The following is a 16,905-nucleotide window of genomic DNA, read 5'->3' on the forward strand; positions in this document are numbered from 1 at the left end:
TTGGTTTGACTTTGTGTCGAATGAGCGGTTGCTCATGGAGTCCTGAATGAGGCAAATTACCTGCATTGTGAGAGAGCGTCAGTTACAGCACTACAGCGATGTGGTGCGAATCCTTTGAGGGTGATCCGGCTCACAGGATCCTCATTGCTGAGGACCCGAGCGACTGGACCAGGCTAAGGGGATGCCCATGTAACACCTGGCTGTGGCAGATAGATGGTCATTTCCAGAGGGTGGGACTGGACCAAGTTTCTGTCTGGGGGGTTGCCAACCAGGATCCTGAGCTATTTCGTCGTGAGGTGGGTGCAGCAACACACTGTACCAGTGCATGCCCCCCAGCCTAACCTGACTTGTAGTTTTTCAGTCTCTACATGGTAGCCTCTAACTCTTTACAATCCATCCATCCATTACAAGGTCATGGAGCTGGTGTTTAACTTGGCAGCTTTGTGTTCAAGGCAGGAACACTGTGACCCTGGAAGGTTCAGGCAAATGCACAAGTACTGGGCGTACTTGCTCACAATGAACCTGAAGTCACCAATCAGCCTTACATTTACATTTTTGGCATGGGGGGGGTAGGAATGTATACACAGAGAGAACATGTACTCCACAGTGAAGGGTCAGCAAAACAAATTTCCCTAAATACATGAAACTGAAATGCTAACCACTAACCTAATATATTGCCTCATTTTAATATCTGAGAAAGAAAATAAATATAGTAAATATGGGACAATTGATTGATTTTTTTCTTGATGAACATACGTTTGATGATACCATATTTAATCACGAACATTTCAACTGTTTTTTTGTGGCTTAAAATTCTTGGAGGTTAGCAACAATTAAGATTTTAAATATAACTAAATACACAATGAGAGGCTATATTCACTATATTTTCAATTTCACATGCCCATAACATGCATACAGTTTGCTTGGTATATATCAAAGTTAACATACAGTGCCATTTATCCAGCGAAAACTTCCATGTGAAAAAAAATAAATGTATTATAGGAAAATATGGCATTCTGGTTTATTCAAGTTTATTGCAGCTTTCAGGCCTCATGCATAAAACTTTGCTTGGATTCCATATTAAAATTTGTTTACATTCAAAAGTCAAAAATGTACAAAAAATTGGAATTATTAAGCCATACTTTAGCCACACACCACACCAATTTCCTTTATAAATCTCAGATCAACTTAGAACTACTGTATGCACGCATGCACATTTTGTCTCCTCCCACCTCCTCTAATCAGTAACCATATATGGCATAAAAAAGAATATTCATAATCTAATCACCATATAAACTGAGTCACATTCCTGAATGACATCTTTACTACAAAAAAGGGAGAACACAGAAAATGAGTTACTGAAGTGGAGAACTACCAAAACATTATTTTTGTTGGTCTCTCTGTGGGAGTCACAAATAAAAGAAATAAAAAACAAGAGTGAGCAAGTGACAGCAGTTGGGTGGAGAGAGCAGTAGTAGTGTGCTGTGATGCAGTGCCAAAACTACCACCAGTGCTATGGGACCCACGAAAAGTATTTCAACTGACAAGGTGCTATAGGCACAAATGGAAACACAGCGTGGATTGACCCAGGCTTTATGAACAGAACTGCAAACTATTCACAACATTCTTACTGAACTTTAAAAAAAAAAAAATTATTTTGTCAATATGTTGCAATACATAACAAGTCTCTTAACATTTAATATACAACAACAAAATGCCTTTGAATTGCCATTGTGTGGATGTCCTGAGGGAAAGGGTCTGGGTTATTCATGTGCTCATTTTGATCCATTTCCAGTGGAAGTGTCAGTCTGTGTTTCTGTGCTGTGTTGTGTAGCACTACACAAGCCATCACAATGCAGCAAACCTTTGTGGTGAAGGACAGCTGTATGCCCAATGAGTCCAAACACCACCACCTACCTTTTCAAGAACCAGTGGTCCATTTTATCACTGGGCATGTGTGAGAGTGACTTTCATTGTCTCCTCTCTTGTAGTGTTATTGGTAAGTAGTGTGAGGAGCCAGGCTCCGAGAGGATGCTATCCCTGAAAGAAAGATTATACAAGTTGTGCTGTATGTTGTACAACATAACTGTCAACAATGATGACTGGCTTATAGGCCTATTTAGATTTCCTCTTGAAGTTGTGTGCTGAATTGGAGCCCAAAGACCATCACACACAAATCTTGCAATCCCTGTTGCGTTCCAGGTTTTAACAACAGTAAACTGACAACTGGTAGTTTTCAGTGTGAACTGGCTGACTGGTCTGGAATCTCAAAGTCATCCCTGTCCTGTGTCATGCCATCTATATGGGATGGTATAAAGAAGATACTGCAGTTTCCTGGCACACATTCATAGAGCTGTCAGTTCAATTGCTGTTTTTATTTGACAGTTTTGTAAAGAGTTTAGATCAATTGCAAAAATAGAGATAGATAGATAGATAGATAGATAGATAGATAGATAGATAGATAGATAGATAGATAGATAGATAGATAGATACTTTATTAATCCCAAGGGGAAATTCACAAAAATGGTAACATGCAAGAAGCAAGTCCTCTTGCTTTCATGGAGCTTTTCATTTAATGCTATTATGGACATTTTCATGTAGCTCTCTCTCTTCCCCCAGTAAAAAATGTTTTATTTTTCATTTTCCAATTAAGAAAAAAGAAAAGAAGCCATCTGTACATTGTCATCTGGGGTTGAATGATTGCATGAAATACCAAGGTTGTATAATTCTTTGCATTGCTTATATCTGCTGTTCTTGGTTTTCACACAATTAAATACAATTTTTAAGTGAAAGCCTAAAGTCAGCATCTCTGTCTGATTGTTACTAGTGAGCCAAGAAGACAGATAGTTCACTCCTTGTTTAACTGTGGTCTCTTAAAGGCATTAGTAAATGTTCTTGTAAAACCATCTGTTTGCTGTAAACTGGGTCAAAGTAAAAGTTTGGGAGTAAAGACAGCCCTAATACCATAGACTTTCCTAGAACTGAATATGCTGAACACAATATGGACAATCAGATAGGTAAGAAGTTACAAATAACAGGTACATATAGTAGCTAATTTTGATATTTCTTCCTATCTCCATTAAGAAATAAACCCAAGTTAGTTGGTACCTTTTGTGTTGGGTGCATGTCATAGGTGATTTAAAAGCATGATAAAACACATGGTAATAACTTTAGGTTGATTAGATCAATAAACAGCTCCCATAACTGTACTCCCCAACTTTAATTTTCTGTACCATCCTTATAGAACTCAATTGTGCTTTTTGTCATCTCAGTCTGTAAAACTGCTCTCATTTATACATGAATTCATGCTTTCAAAGTTTGTTTACTTGTGTTATTATATTAAACTAGCCGAAGCCCGCCGTAGCATATGGCAGTGTAAGAATAGGAACGGAAAATGGTGAGGAAGGAATTCTGTATAACAAAGGCTTAGGAAACCACCGTCACAGTATAACGAAAATAGCAAGGAGCGAAACCAATGCCAATGGTCGAAAGAGTACCTTCCTATAGCAGGCTACAGAAAACATAGACATATTTAGATAGACGGCGCATTCACTGTGTTGCGTCCGCACTATTGCGAGTGGTAAAAGTGCCATTTAAACTAATACAGGTAGAAGTGGAAACTGGGTTTTCTGATGAAAAAACAATAACGTTTTAAACAGTATCGTTTACATACAACAGATTTTGGCGAATAGTTTACATGCAATTATTTATATCCATTTATACACTAAATATGGCAATTATTAAATAATAATAATTATTATTATTATTATTATTATTATTATTATTAAATAATTCGTCCTGTACAAGTAACATTTCTCAGACTGCTTTCTTCCATCTCTGAAACATTTCTAGACTTCGTCCTGTTCTTACGCAATACAGTACTAAAGTATTGGTTAATGCCCGAGTCACCTAACGTATAGATTACTGTAATGCTATTCTATCTGTCATCACACAAAAACGTATCCATCACTTACAATTTATTCAAAATTCTGCTGCCAGGATAATAACCTGCTGTTCTAAATCCACTGGACATACTACACCTATTCTCTCTCAACTTCACCTTCTCCCTGTTAACTACAGAATACAATACTAAATACCACTCTTAACATTTAAAGCTCTCCACAACCTCATTGATCTCCTGCAGACTGACACTCCTCTCGCTCACTCAGATTCTCATCTGCAGCTGTACTTGCTGTACCACATATCAAACTCTGTGCTATGGGAGCTCGAGCGTCTCTCATAGTGCTCCTCAACTCGGGAATTCTCTTCTCTCTCATATACATCAGCTCGATTCAATAAAACATTTTAAAACTACCCTCAAAACTTATCTTTTCAAACTGGCATACCAATTGTGAATTTTGCACTGTTACTGCCAGTTATTTTTGTTTGTTTGCTAATTATTGCTGTTTGATTCAGCCTTCTCTTTAGCCTCGAGAGCAACGGTGGACGCGGAAGGTGGATTAGAGATGGCGGGCGGGGCTCTGTCATGCTTCCCCATGACGCGAGAGGAGGGTTAGAGTGGGCAGGCGGGGCTCTGTCGTGCGTACCCCATGGTCGGGCGACTTGGTCGTTTATATATATATATAGAAAAGCAGCCGGTATCGAAAAGAACAATGAAAAGTCAACGTGGCTCTGAGGTTCATATGGACTGTAGCAGAGACGAAAGCGACTGAGGCTGTGTTTGGTGAGGTGTTCTGTGCGGGCAGTACGCATGCCTCGAGAGCGAGGGTGGACGCAGCAGGAGAGTTACAGTTGGCGAGTGGGACTCTGTCGTGCATATCTCATGACGCGGGAGGAAGGTTAAAGTTGGCGGGCGGGGCTGTGTCGTGCGTATCCCATGGTCTTAGAGTTGGTGGGCGGGGCTCTCTGTCTTGTGCTCACTGTCTTGCGTGCCCTTAGTGAATTATATATATATATATAGATGATTTTGAATTTTGCTTTGTTTCTACTTTCCTTTCCTTTGTAGAGCACCTTCAGGAGGGCACTGTATAAATAAATGCAATTTGTTTAACTGAATAGTTGGTGCTACTATATCTATATACTCTCCAGATAAATGAACAAAAAAGTGTAATGGAATGGAAGACAGTTGGCTTCTCTATGCAGGAGAAGACACAGTACAGGTGACTTTCAAAAACTGTTAAAGGAGAGAAGGATGTCAATTGCCAGACTGCAGATCGGAAAACCAAACCCATTATTATATATTTTGCTAACAAGAATGGTGGATCACCACAAAAGGCTACATTAAAAAAACATAATTTAAAAACAAGCACCTTAGTCTGTTTTGTACTTAAAAGAATTACAATGTAGATTATTTATAGGTTTTAGAAACAGTCTATTTGGCAAATATAAATTAGCCCAGTATGACTTCTTATGGATGTGTGCAATTGGTATGGTTCCTGCCTTGTGCCAAGTGCTCCAGCCACGGTGACCTTGAATTGAACAAAGCAGATTAGTAAATGGATGAAAGAATAAATCATTTAAAGAGGAGTGAATAGCGATCTAGTGTGGAGTTTGTATATTCTTCCCATGTCAACTGGACTTTCTCTAATTTTTCCCTTTTATATCCCATGTTAGTTCATGTTAGACTAATTGATGACAACTCAACAACTTTGATCCAGTAAGAGTGAATAAGAGTGCCTGTAGGGGAGTGCCTTGTGATGAACTGACAGGCCATCTCAGGTGCATTTCTGCCTCACACCCAATGCTATTGTGATAAGCCCCAACTACCCACAACTCTGTAATGGAGAAAAGAAGTTTAGAAAATAGATGAAAGGATTAACACCAAGATACTCTGAGGAAATCTCTCACAACATGGCATGGCGATGCAAAGCTTCATAGCTAAAGTGACCCAGCAAAAGCGGATTGAAAGGTGTCTCTGAAGCAACTTAAACCTGATGACAACTGCCGATAAGACCTGCTTTAAAGCCTGCTAATAGAGCGACAGTGTGTCATTGTCACAGGAGGTGTTTGTTCTTAGGCAGATGTGCTAAAGATTACTGATGCAAAGCCATTTAATCTCAAACTTAAGTGAGATTAGGGTCGCAGAGCAAAATGAGTTCCTGTCCATGTGGAATTATAGTGACCACATAGCCATGGGTAGGCCAGGGGGGATGGAATTCCATTAGATAAAATAAATCGGAAGCAGAATCTGAAGTAGGATGTTGTATTTGATTATGTAGGCTCCTAACACCCTTATCCAGAGCAACTTACAAGATGCAGACTCAGTATGACTATGTATTTGTTTTTTTTTTTTTTCAAAAGGAGCTCTGCTAAGGTTCACAATGTAAGTCATAGGTGGGTATTAAACTATAACCATCTTGTTAAACGTGCAAGGCCTACACCACACATGTAATCAGAAAATGCTTCCTTAGACCAAACTCTAACTTTTTCCTGCTATAACATGGCTTTCAATACAAGGCTGGTTACTATTGTGCAGGATAGTTCCAAAATTGACAGTGGCCTGCAATTCAAAAACAGGTTCATGGAAAAAGATGAAGGACAGGACATTCTCACTCATGCATCCACACACAGAGACACAAACACACACATTCATGGCCAGTGTAGAGTGGCTAGTTAACCTAAAACACACACATTTGTGGTGTGGCAGAACAAGGACATACAGAGAAGATCTCAGAAAGTGTGAGCTGTGTTGAAAAGGGCAAAGGACTGGCCACACAGGTCATACCTCAGTGATTCTCACCTCAGCTGATCCATAACAACTTGAAATACAATTCAGAGAAGTTTTGGTTGACTGAAGTTAACAATTGTAAGTACATTTCCTTTTCACTATAAATTCAACGTTCTGGTGCTCATCATCTTTAGTCAACTGTCATCAAACTGACAGTTCATTATTTTTATATAGTGTCTTTTAGTAACGAGCATGTCTCAGTAAATACATTCAAAACAGTAAATGCAGTATAGTACCCACCATTGCCAGTATAAATAGACTGGGAAAAGCTTTCTTTTGGAAATTCAACATGGCTAAACACAGCCCATGATGAGACAAAAAGACACATTCTTAGACAAATGTTATAATCCAGCAACACAATGAAACTTCTTCAGATTAGTTGAGAAGCAAAGGCCGTGCATATCTATGGGGTTTGAGACAGCATTACAGCCAGTAGAAAACTTTGTACTACTTGATGGGAACTGTAGTCAGTGGTGGATGGGTTGTCCTCCTCCTGTTATAACTGCAATCCTATATGTGACATATAGTCTGTATTTTAAGTCAGACCAATGGCAAAGGACATATAAAATTTCCTGTAAACTGGTTCAGCCTTTTTTGCATTAATGAACAAACGAACACATCCAAATGGCTTATGATTTTATTCATACAGGTTTTCCTAAAGAGTTTCTCCAAGTTAACCTACAAGATCAGGATAGACTACAGCTGTTCACAAAATTGGTTTTTTTTTGGACCATTGACAGGTTGAATTAAATTCTACTGTATATTGAAAAGGGTTATTTAATGGTAGATCATAAGGTTTTTAGCATTCAAGAATTTTGGATGGACAGGACGGTTCTCTTCCAATTCAGGTTTTAAATTCATCTTCAATGCTTATCTCTATTACTAGGACTAGAATTTGAACACTACACAATATCTATCATTAAAATTTACCGAAAAATTACTTAAGAAGATACTTAAAGAACAGTTTTAATACGAACCGGACATTCTGCCAAACATAGCATGTTATTTCCAATTTACATAATTTTCTGTAGTATGGCCTATTTGAGATTTAAAGGCCTCCATGGTTCTGCTTTCAACTATAATATTTGGTAATTTGTTCTATGAATTCAGTGGCCTTATATAAAATAATTGCTAACATTTGGGCAAATTCTAACTTTAAGCAATTTCATTCTGTGCTCCCTTATTCCTGTCCTCCATCTTATATACTTCCTATATAACATTTAACACTTTTATCATGTCACCCCTCGATTCCTGTTTGTGCAAAATGAACAGATTCACCTCCCTTCCTCAATCGGTGGTCTTCACTCATACCCAGTTGTCCTCAATCAAACCTGACTACACAGGAGAGCATCATAAATCTCTCTTTTTACTACCTTATGTACCATTCTGACTTTTTAATTCTTTCCGCTCAAATCATAGTAATAATTTTAAATGAAGTTTATGACATTTCTCCTTGTAATCAGGTACTGGTTCTACAATGCTCCTCCTTTTTACCTTTACTTTACTCATATAGATATATTTTTCTAATTTTCTTCTTAGCGAACGGTTTTACATGGTCCAGAAGGAGAGGGTTTTTGGTCCTTAAAATGTGTTGCCCTCCTCGAAAAGCCCTTTCTTGAATAAGTTAAAGTTGTGTTGTAAATTTCAGAGACATTTCTTCCTCACAAGACGTGATTTGATTAGCCCATAAAAGACACTTCCAAAATAAATACTCTTTATCTGTATTTTTACTTTTTTACATTTATTCCTTGGACATTTTATTTGTATTATTTTTTTTTCAAATTGTTATTTTGATATTATTTTTTGATATGCTTTTTAATGACTATATCTTAACATTCCACCGCTCCTTTGTTGCCATCTTTTTTATTGTTGAACATATATTTAATTTTCAGTATATTTTTAGGGGGTTTCCTGTACTTTTGCAGTGTTGCTCTTCACATTTGCCCCTTCTCCTGTCCCAATATCTTGAAACACTGACATTGTGTATTCATTGGATAACAATATTGTGTCATTAGCATACATAAGCAATAGGGTAAAGAGAAATCATTATAACACAATTTCATTGCATTTGTGATGATTTTAGGCTAGTAAGATTAGTTCTGGGTCTAAATGTAATTTACATGGTTATAGCTTAAGGAGCTGAAAAGATAAAATAAATAAATACATTTTAACAATGTTGCTGCCACCATTATTCTAAGCTACCCTGCAAACAGGTAGCTTAAGTCCTGAGCTACCCAACAGCATATTATAGCTGTGTTTTTATTCAAGTGTGAAGCTGTCTTTTCACTCATAGTTAGAAAACATTCCATTTTTTTTCCAAACATGTCAAAGGTAAAAAAAGAGTTCCTATGTTATTTTCCGAAATATCAGACCTCAAAACTTGATAAGAGACACATTCAATAGTAATGATTCCACAACAAGCATCTTTGAGCACTTACCATAATGTGCTGACCAGTTCACATGGTACAACAATTTGAAGCCAGCATGTAACTGCTGTTCATGTTTATAAGGTCATATCTGTATGATAAATTATTTTGTATGAATTTTGCAGATTCAGGATAGCTCTTAGGAAAATGAACACCAATACCATGGACTGACATGTGACATCTGGGTTGTTTGGTTCTCAGTTGCTCACAGTGTCCCAAGGTACTGCAAACTGTCTCATGCCAAAATTGTGAATGTTGTAATAGTGATGGAAAAGAGCATGGCAATTTGTTCCGTCAGTAACTAAGACACTTGCTTGCACCAAGATCTACATGCATTGAAGTTATATGTCTTTTTTCTTTTGTTGGCAGTTACCATGATGGCCTAGCCATAATGCCCCTGATAACAAACCTAAACACTCACCCCAGTCCGGAATGGGGGTAGGCTGATCTGTATCATGTCCCTCCAGGGTTGAAAAACACTTCAGCTCCATCCCTGACATTAGAGTCATATCTAATGTTTCATCTTTCGGTTGCTCTGATATTTTCATAAACTATGCATTTGGCAGAAGTGTTGTACATCTTAACATTTTATTTATTATCCCCTTGCTAATAGAGAATGGCTCACTGATTTATAGATCCAGAGGATCCAGTTAATGTGGTTTGCGTATGCAATATCATCTTCTTGAAGTGTAACAAGTTAGGACCACCAGGAAGAAGAAAGAGGGGAAGTTCCCAGGAGGAGTTGGAAGAAGTTGCTAAGGACAGGCAGGATGAGCAAATCTGTCCAGCTTAATGAGTTATCACTTTAACAGTCACCAGAGCATGTGGAATGAAAGTGAAAAAAGTGGTCTTTTACATTCCCTTCTACTTTTAATTTTTGTTATGAAGTTATCAAACATTGTATGAATGCTATAGCAAATGTTTATTTTCCTTGAAAATGTTAGGGTTTTGCTTCTTTTAGCATAAATACTATTACCATTCACACGTTTTGTTTATTGTTTTCATTGGTTTGTTATTATACCAGTTGTCCCCACTTGTCTTGATGTAGTTGCAGTTTGTGATGTTGTCTTACCATAGCTATTGGTGTCACACTTCTACATACATTCTTATTTTTGCATCAAGAAAACATAAAAAAATTTCAATTAAACTCATGCTAAGAATGCTCTTTTGCTAGTTAAGGTTGGTATCCACCTTACTGTTTGTTATTTATTTCAAGTTTGATCTTGGTTTTGCCCCTGTCCTGCTGAAAGACCCTTCTGACTTGCCAGTTATCAAACTGTCTTTTCCTGTTCATAACTTTATTTCCCATTCATAATATATTCCCAGAACAAACACGACATTTAAATACAGTGTACATAATAGATGAAAAACGCACATACTCATTCAAACATAACTCGACATAGGAGTGTTTAATACTGAATCAGTTTTACTGTTTATTCGTCTTTCTAATAAGTAACTTGGGCTTGTCTGATTTTCAAAGGTTGGTTAAAATCGGGATAAGTGAAGAGAGTGCAGAGAGGAATAAGTTCTAGGTTGATGGTTGTTGACTTGTCTAAAATTTCAGTTCACTTACATATTGCATGAGGCAAGGCAAGCCGTACTGCAATAGTGGGATCTTTCCTGTATTTGGCAATTTGATGTGCAATGACACCGTGCCCTGAGTGCCTGATGGCTTGTTGCACAAAAACGCTGGGTTATTTTTTTGTGAAGACTCAAATTTTCATTTCTTTATTTAAAAGCATCAAACAATTTCCTTCTGTATGTAGTATACTTTGTTTCCAAATCTCTTTATAGTAGAATGCTTCATGATTTCATTTGGTAGTACCACACCGTACATAATGCACAATAGCAATTGCTTGCTAAGCTTTACAGAAAAAGTAAATCTATACCTCAGAAAATCCAGGTTGTATGCTCTTTTAGCATTCCTGTTTGGTTCAAGAGTAAGAAATGAAATTTCTGAAATTGATACAGAATTAGAAGGGGAACTTGTGCCCTGTGTTGGCTGGGATTGGCTCCAACAGACCCCCGTGACCCTGTGTTCGGATTCAACGGGTTGGAAAATGGATGGATGGATTATAATGATGTGTAGTGACATAAAATTACATTTTTTGTTTTATTCTGAACACTTTCACATACAGGCTGAAGGAGTAAAGAACTTCAGAAAGGTGTATAAACATTTACACTAGACTGTGTAGGTTGAAAACCAGATAAAGATTTTGATGATCAAACATCACAAGTAAACAAAAAATTTGCCAAAAATACAAAGTATTAGATCCCCTTTTGCAAAACTTTACTTTTTAATATGACGTGCATTAGAAACAAAATACATGAAATTAAGGCAACAGTAGTGGCTTCTTAATATAATCCAATCAAACATTTCTAAAATCCTGTTTTCCTTTTGTCATTCTGTGGTATTGAGTGTGCTTGCAAAAATGAATTTAAACGATTTTAACACAAGCCTACAACATAGCAAAATTGAAAAAAGTGAGAGGGTCTGAATACTTGCTGAATCCACTGTACTTTAGGAATTATTAAATAAAAGCTAAACAATAGTGAAGTAGAGGAATATAAATAGCATACATCTTTTAGGAATGACAGACAAGGAAGAAGAAGGGAAACTGTGCTACTATATATGAATTATAATATATTTAAGCTCATTAAATCAACAAAAAAGAAAAAAAAACACATGGAAACCACTTTGGGTTAAGTTACTAAGGAGGAGGTCTAGAGATTTAGTGGTTGGAGTTTGCTACAGTAGCAAAGCCTATTATTTAATTAAAATCGTGACAATTGGATCTTCTTTATCGCATATGCCTGTATGTATGATTGATCACGAGGATTTTAACCTTCCAGACATTGATTAGGATGCCTGTCTGAAATACAGAACCAGAAACTGAAATGGTACTCATGGCAAATGACTGTTTCCTTAACGCAGTTCATTTCAAGTTCAACATAGGTTAATGCCTGAGTAAAGATTGTTTTTTTTCTTCCTGGAGACAAAATAAAGCAAACAGAAGTTATTTATCTTTTAACCAATAGTGATTACAAAATGGATGCATATTAAAATCACTTGGAAAAACACAAAATGCACACCAGAACAAAGTCTTATAATTTGCATAAAGCAAACTTTATGGGGATGAGGTGCTATGTAGAAAACACAGAAAGAGAAAGTAAAAACTCTGTAATTATAAATACTAGATAATGTCACTTCACAGTGACCCTTGATTGTGACCCGACATTTGCACGATAGACATATGCACGCCGACAAAAACGCGCCTTCAAAATCGCGCCGACAAAATCGCGAAAGTTTCATTAAATATGAATTACTAGTTTAAAGCATATATAATAATGTTTATTTTAGAAGTCAATATTATGAGACGCGGCATGCCATCAGCACGGCACCCAGACAGTCCTTAAGATCATGCCCTGCATATGTAGGAAGAATTGCAGCAAGGGCGTCCCACTCTCTTGGCCTCTCTTGAGATATTGTCGTGGCGATTTTGTCGGCACACATTTTTCGAAAACCAGTTAGCGGGTTTGTCGGCGCTCATTTGGTCGCGGTTTTGTCGGGTCGCATATGTCTGTCGCGCTTTTGTCGGTGAACCACTCTTGATAGTGAAACATCCTGATACAGGGCTAAAGCAAATATATTCAAAAAATAAATAAAATAAAAAGACTAAAGAAATTTTCAAAATGAATGAATAACATCATTAAGAATACTTCATTGTAAATATCACTCTTCAATAAAACTATAAGGCATAATACCAGACACCACTGCAAGGGATCAAAAAACCTTTAAAAAAGGTTAAAGAAAAAACAATTTCCATTTAAGCTAAAACAGATGAGAAAATGTTTTTCCCATACTACTCCTGCAGTATAAAGATAGCAAAGAGAAGACACTGAAAATGAGAAAAGCAAACAATTAATGAAATAGTAACAAAGTATTTTGTAAAAGAAGAAATAAGTGGTGGTGGCTCAGTGGCAGCGCTGCTGCCTCTAAGTAAGGAGGCTTCCCAGGTCCTCCCTGCGTGGAGTTTGCATGTTCTCCCCGTGTCTGCGTACACTGTAAAAAAAAAAAACGTTAAATTTACGGTAAAAAACTGGCAGCTGGGGTCGCCAGGATTTTACCGTAAAAAATAAGGTAACAATATTTTTTGGTCTACGGTACACTTTAAAAAATAATGTTAAATTTACGGTAAAATACTGGGGTGGGTTGCCAAAATTTTATAATAAATAAGGTGACAATATTTTTAGGTTTACAGTATAATTTTGTAGTAAAAGCTATTTGGTCTTTGCAACAAACTCCCACAGAAGGGAATTTTTAACCATAAACCAAAATTTAATGTTGTGTAAAAAATATGACAATCCATAAACAATATGTACCGACAGGGTCAAACCCCAGTACATAGTTTGCATCAGTTAGTTAACAACAACCAATAAGCAAGCATGTGCCATTTAATCATACACATTGAAAACAATTCAATGTTTAAGAAAGTTACACCACGTGCCTGGTAGGGAGGTAAAGTTTTCTCTTTTGTGGTGTATGGTGTCCTACTTATCAAATACAACCCACCATAAATCAGCTTCCATAACCTCAAAAAACCTTCAGAACGTGGGGAAAAATAAGTCTGCTAACTTAGGTGAAGTTTTTTTCCCTACTATTCAAAGGTATGCGGTTCACCAGGAACAATATTGTAAAAAGGGGCGTGTCCTTATGCAAATATCGTAGCCGGTTTTACTTTTAACAGTGATTTACCGTTTTACATTTTACGGTTGTTTACCTTCGTTATTTAATAGTTTTACACTGTAAAATTAACAGATTTTTTTCAGTATAACTGTAATGCATCAATAAACGGTATTTAGCATATTTTGAAGGTAGAAAAATATTGATTTTACAGAGCTTGGCTGTAAAAAATAATGAAATGTATTGTTTAAGATATAAAGGTAATTTTCAGTAGAACATAAGGTAACTTTTCTTTTTTTCAGAAAAGGTCTTTTACCTTCACCATTTACAGTATTTGTACCGTTAGATTTACTGACATTTTTTACAGTGTAGGTTTCCTCCGGGCACTCTGGTTTCCTCCCACAATCCAAAGACATGCAGGTTAGGTGCATTGGCGATTCTAAATTGTCCCTAGTGGGTGGGGGTGTGTGTGCAATGTGGTGGGTTGGCACCCTGCCCGGGATTTGTTCCTGCCTTGCACCTTGTGCTGGCTGGGATTGGCTCAAGCAGACCCCGTGACCCTGAGTTAGGATAGGATATAGCGGGTCGGATAATGACTGACTGACTGAGAAATAAGTGGTGTGCTTCAAGGAAAAGTAAAAACAAACTCTGAGATTACAGATTTACTAAATAATTGTTATAGGTTTCTTTTGCCCTTGACATATTAATTTCTAATAACACCCTCTAACCTCATGGGATTTTAACAGTTGTATTAACAGAAATGATGAATATAATTTTTAAATCTTTACTAAGCATATTCCAGTAGCCACTTGACGAGAAAAATATCTGGTTAGTTGTTTATGTGACTTTAACCCATAACAACAGAGAAAAAAAGGATTCTAGTAATTATATACCAATAAGCCTTACTCCTGTACTATACAAAATCATGACAACTACAATAAGAAATAAGAAAATACTAAAAAAAAATATACTAAATTACAGCAAGCATGGTTTATGAGAGTAAGATCTTGTTAAACCAATCTATTAGTCTTCATTGAGACGGTAACAGAAATAGTAGACAAAAACAAAAAAAAAATCAGTTTACTCAGACTTCAAAAAAGATTGCATACCATTCCACCCCATTGATTCATTTTTAAATTATAAGCCTTTGGCATCAGTGGTAATTTGCAAAACTGGATTTCAAGTTGGTTAATAGGCCATAAATAAACAGTACAGATAAAAGGAGAATTTTCCACATTTGGTAAGATCACCTGTGGGGTCCCTCAGGGGTCTGTCTTTAGACTGTCACTTTTTCTGATTTAAATTTACATTGATTCTGCTTTACATTGTATTGTCAAAGCTGTCGAATATAAATCAAGGGCTTAGACTGTGCAATACTATAGTGAGACTACATCCATAGCACTATATACAGTTCTGCTCACCACTCTTACAAAAAGACATAGCAGCACTGGGGGCTGTACAGAAGACACCTCATGTAACAGGCAGTTACACTCTTTAGTCCTGAACAGAAAAGGATGAATAGGAATCTGATGAAAGTCTTCAAAATTTCCAAAGACATCATAAAGTTGATCCAAAAGAAATCTTTCAAATAAGATGAGACTCTTGTACTTCAAAGACCCCAGGGAAAAATAAGGGGAAGTGCATTTAAGATTGAAACCAGGAAACATTTCTTTATGCTGTGAGTACCAGCTTGTGGAAACACAAGAAAAGGCTTTATACAAGTTTAAGTATGTAAGCACTCATCCACTATGAACAGACAGAGCTGGTGATCTGGACTGAAACCCCTGCATTGTAAGAGGGTAATGAGAGGAAGATGTGTGCTTCATCAGCTCAGAGGTGATAGGAGGAGCCATGAAAAGAACATAACAATACATAAGGAGTAAATTTCAGAGTTTCTATATACTTTAATTTAGTAATTAGCCTGTTATATTTTGTTTCATTAGTTTTTTGTTCATTTCTGTTAATGGTAAATCTGGTCTGATCTACACTCTCAACCACTACAACTGTGGCAGCTGATATTTTTCAAAGTCTTCTACAGACTTCTCTTAGTAAAACCTAATTTACTCAGTTCCATATGTTATTTAGAAATTACTAAGTATCTATTGTTCAAGCTCTTTCCACCTCATCTTTTGGTACAGGCTTCTCCCCTCTTCTCACTGTTTGAACATTGGTAAAGTTCTACAGGAAAGAGATTTATGGAGGCTTCCTCTCTGAAGTCTGTATCTCCTCTCCCGAAACATAGTCATAGAAAAAGGCTTAACTACATCCCTCAATGAACCCTTGAATTGGAAGACAAGCCTGTAATTCCAGTCTTATTACCCAGAAAAAGGAAGAGAAAGAATGAGAAAGATGGAAAGCCTCTCGCTGATGGCCACTGTACCCATAAGGAAGGATGGAAAACATTTGACTAACTTGTACCCTATCCTGTTAATAAATGGGACACTGTGTACTTTCAAAACATTTTTCTTTTCATTTGACATTACATACAAATTTCACATGATAAGCTTTATTGCACTTATTTCCTTTTGTTGCTTTATTGTTTATATCATCTTGTAGTCAGTTTCTTTACAAAAGCTGTCCTAGATTTCACCATTTAAGGTGCTATATTTATTACTCCAAACATATAAAATTGACATTTTCCTTCAAAGGTTCACTAATAATATTTGTCAATAGTGGCTTTTTCATATGAAACCAAGTTAAAAATAGAAATGATTTCTAAAGAATGTGCATTAGAGATAGAAAATAATGACAGGGTTCAGAGAGTGTGATGGATACATGCTATCCTACTAGCCATTACTTTCAGGGGCAGAAAAAATTATCCAATAATTCATGTTGTGTCTATTTATTAAAAATGGTTTGTGCATTTCATCTTTTAAAGTGCATTCCCATGGCTTTATCAGCTATACTAAAGCCCGAGCTGTAAATAAAAACCTACAGTTGCTTTAATGGCTTTAAAAAACAAGCCAAAGAATGTGCTGGGCATGTGCTTGTCAAGCCACAGGCCTGTTCATTAAATGCACTGTGCATTATGAGTGTAAAAAAACAAAGCCCTTAAATTTCATCACTATGTGGCAAAAAACAGGTTCTGCTCAGAATTTTACAGGCAG

General features: G+C 36.7%; 1 protein-coding gene across 2 annotated transcripts in view; it reads right to left on the reverse strand.

Moving 5' to 3' along the window:
• The window catches only part of tbx4 (T-box transcription factor 4), a 106,726-nt gene that overhangs the window by 37,995 nt on the left and 51,826 nt on the right, over window positions 1–16,905 (reverse strand). The gene's annotated exons all lie outside the window — the stretch shown is intronic.

This window comes from Polypterus senegalus, chromosome 6 (assembly GCF_016835505.1).
Source record: "Polypterus senegalus isolate Bchr_013 chromosome 6, ASM1683550v1, whole genome shotgun sequence".
Lineage (NCBI taxonomy): Eukaryota > Metazoa > Chordata > Cladistia > Polypteriformes > Polypteridae > Polypterus > Polypterus senegalus.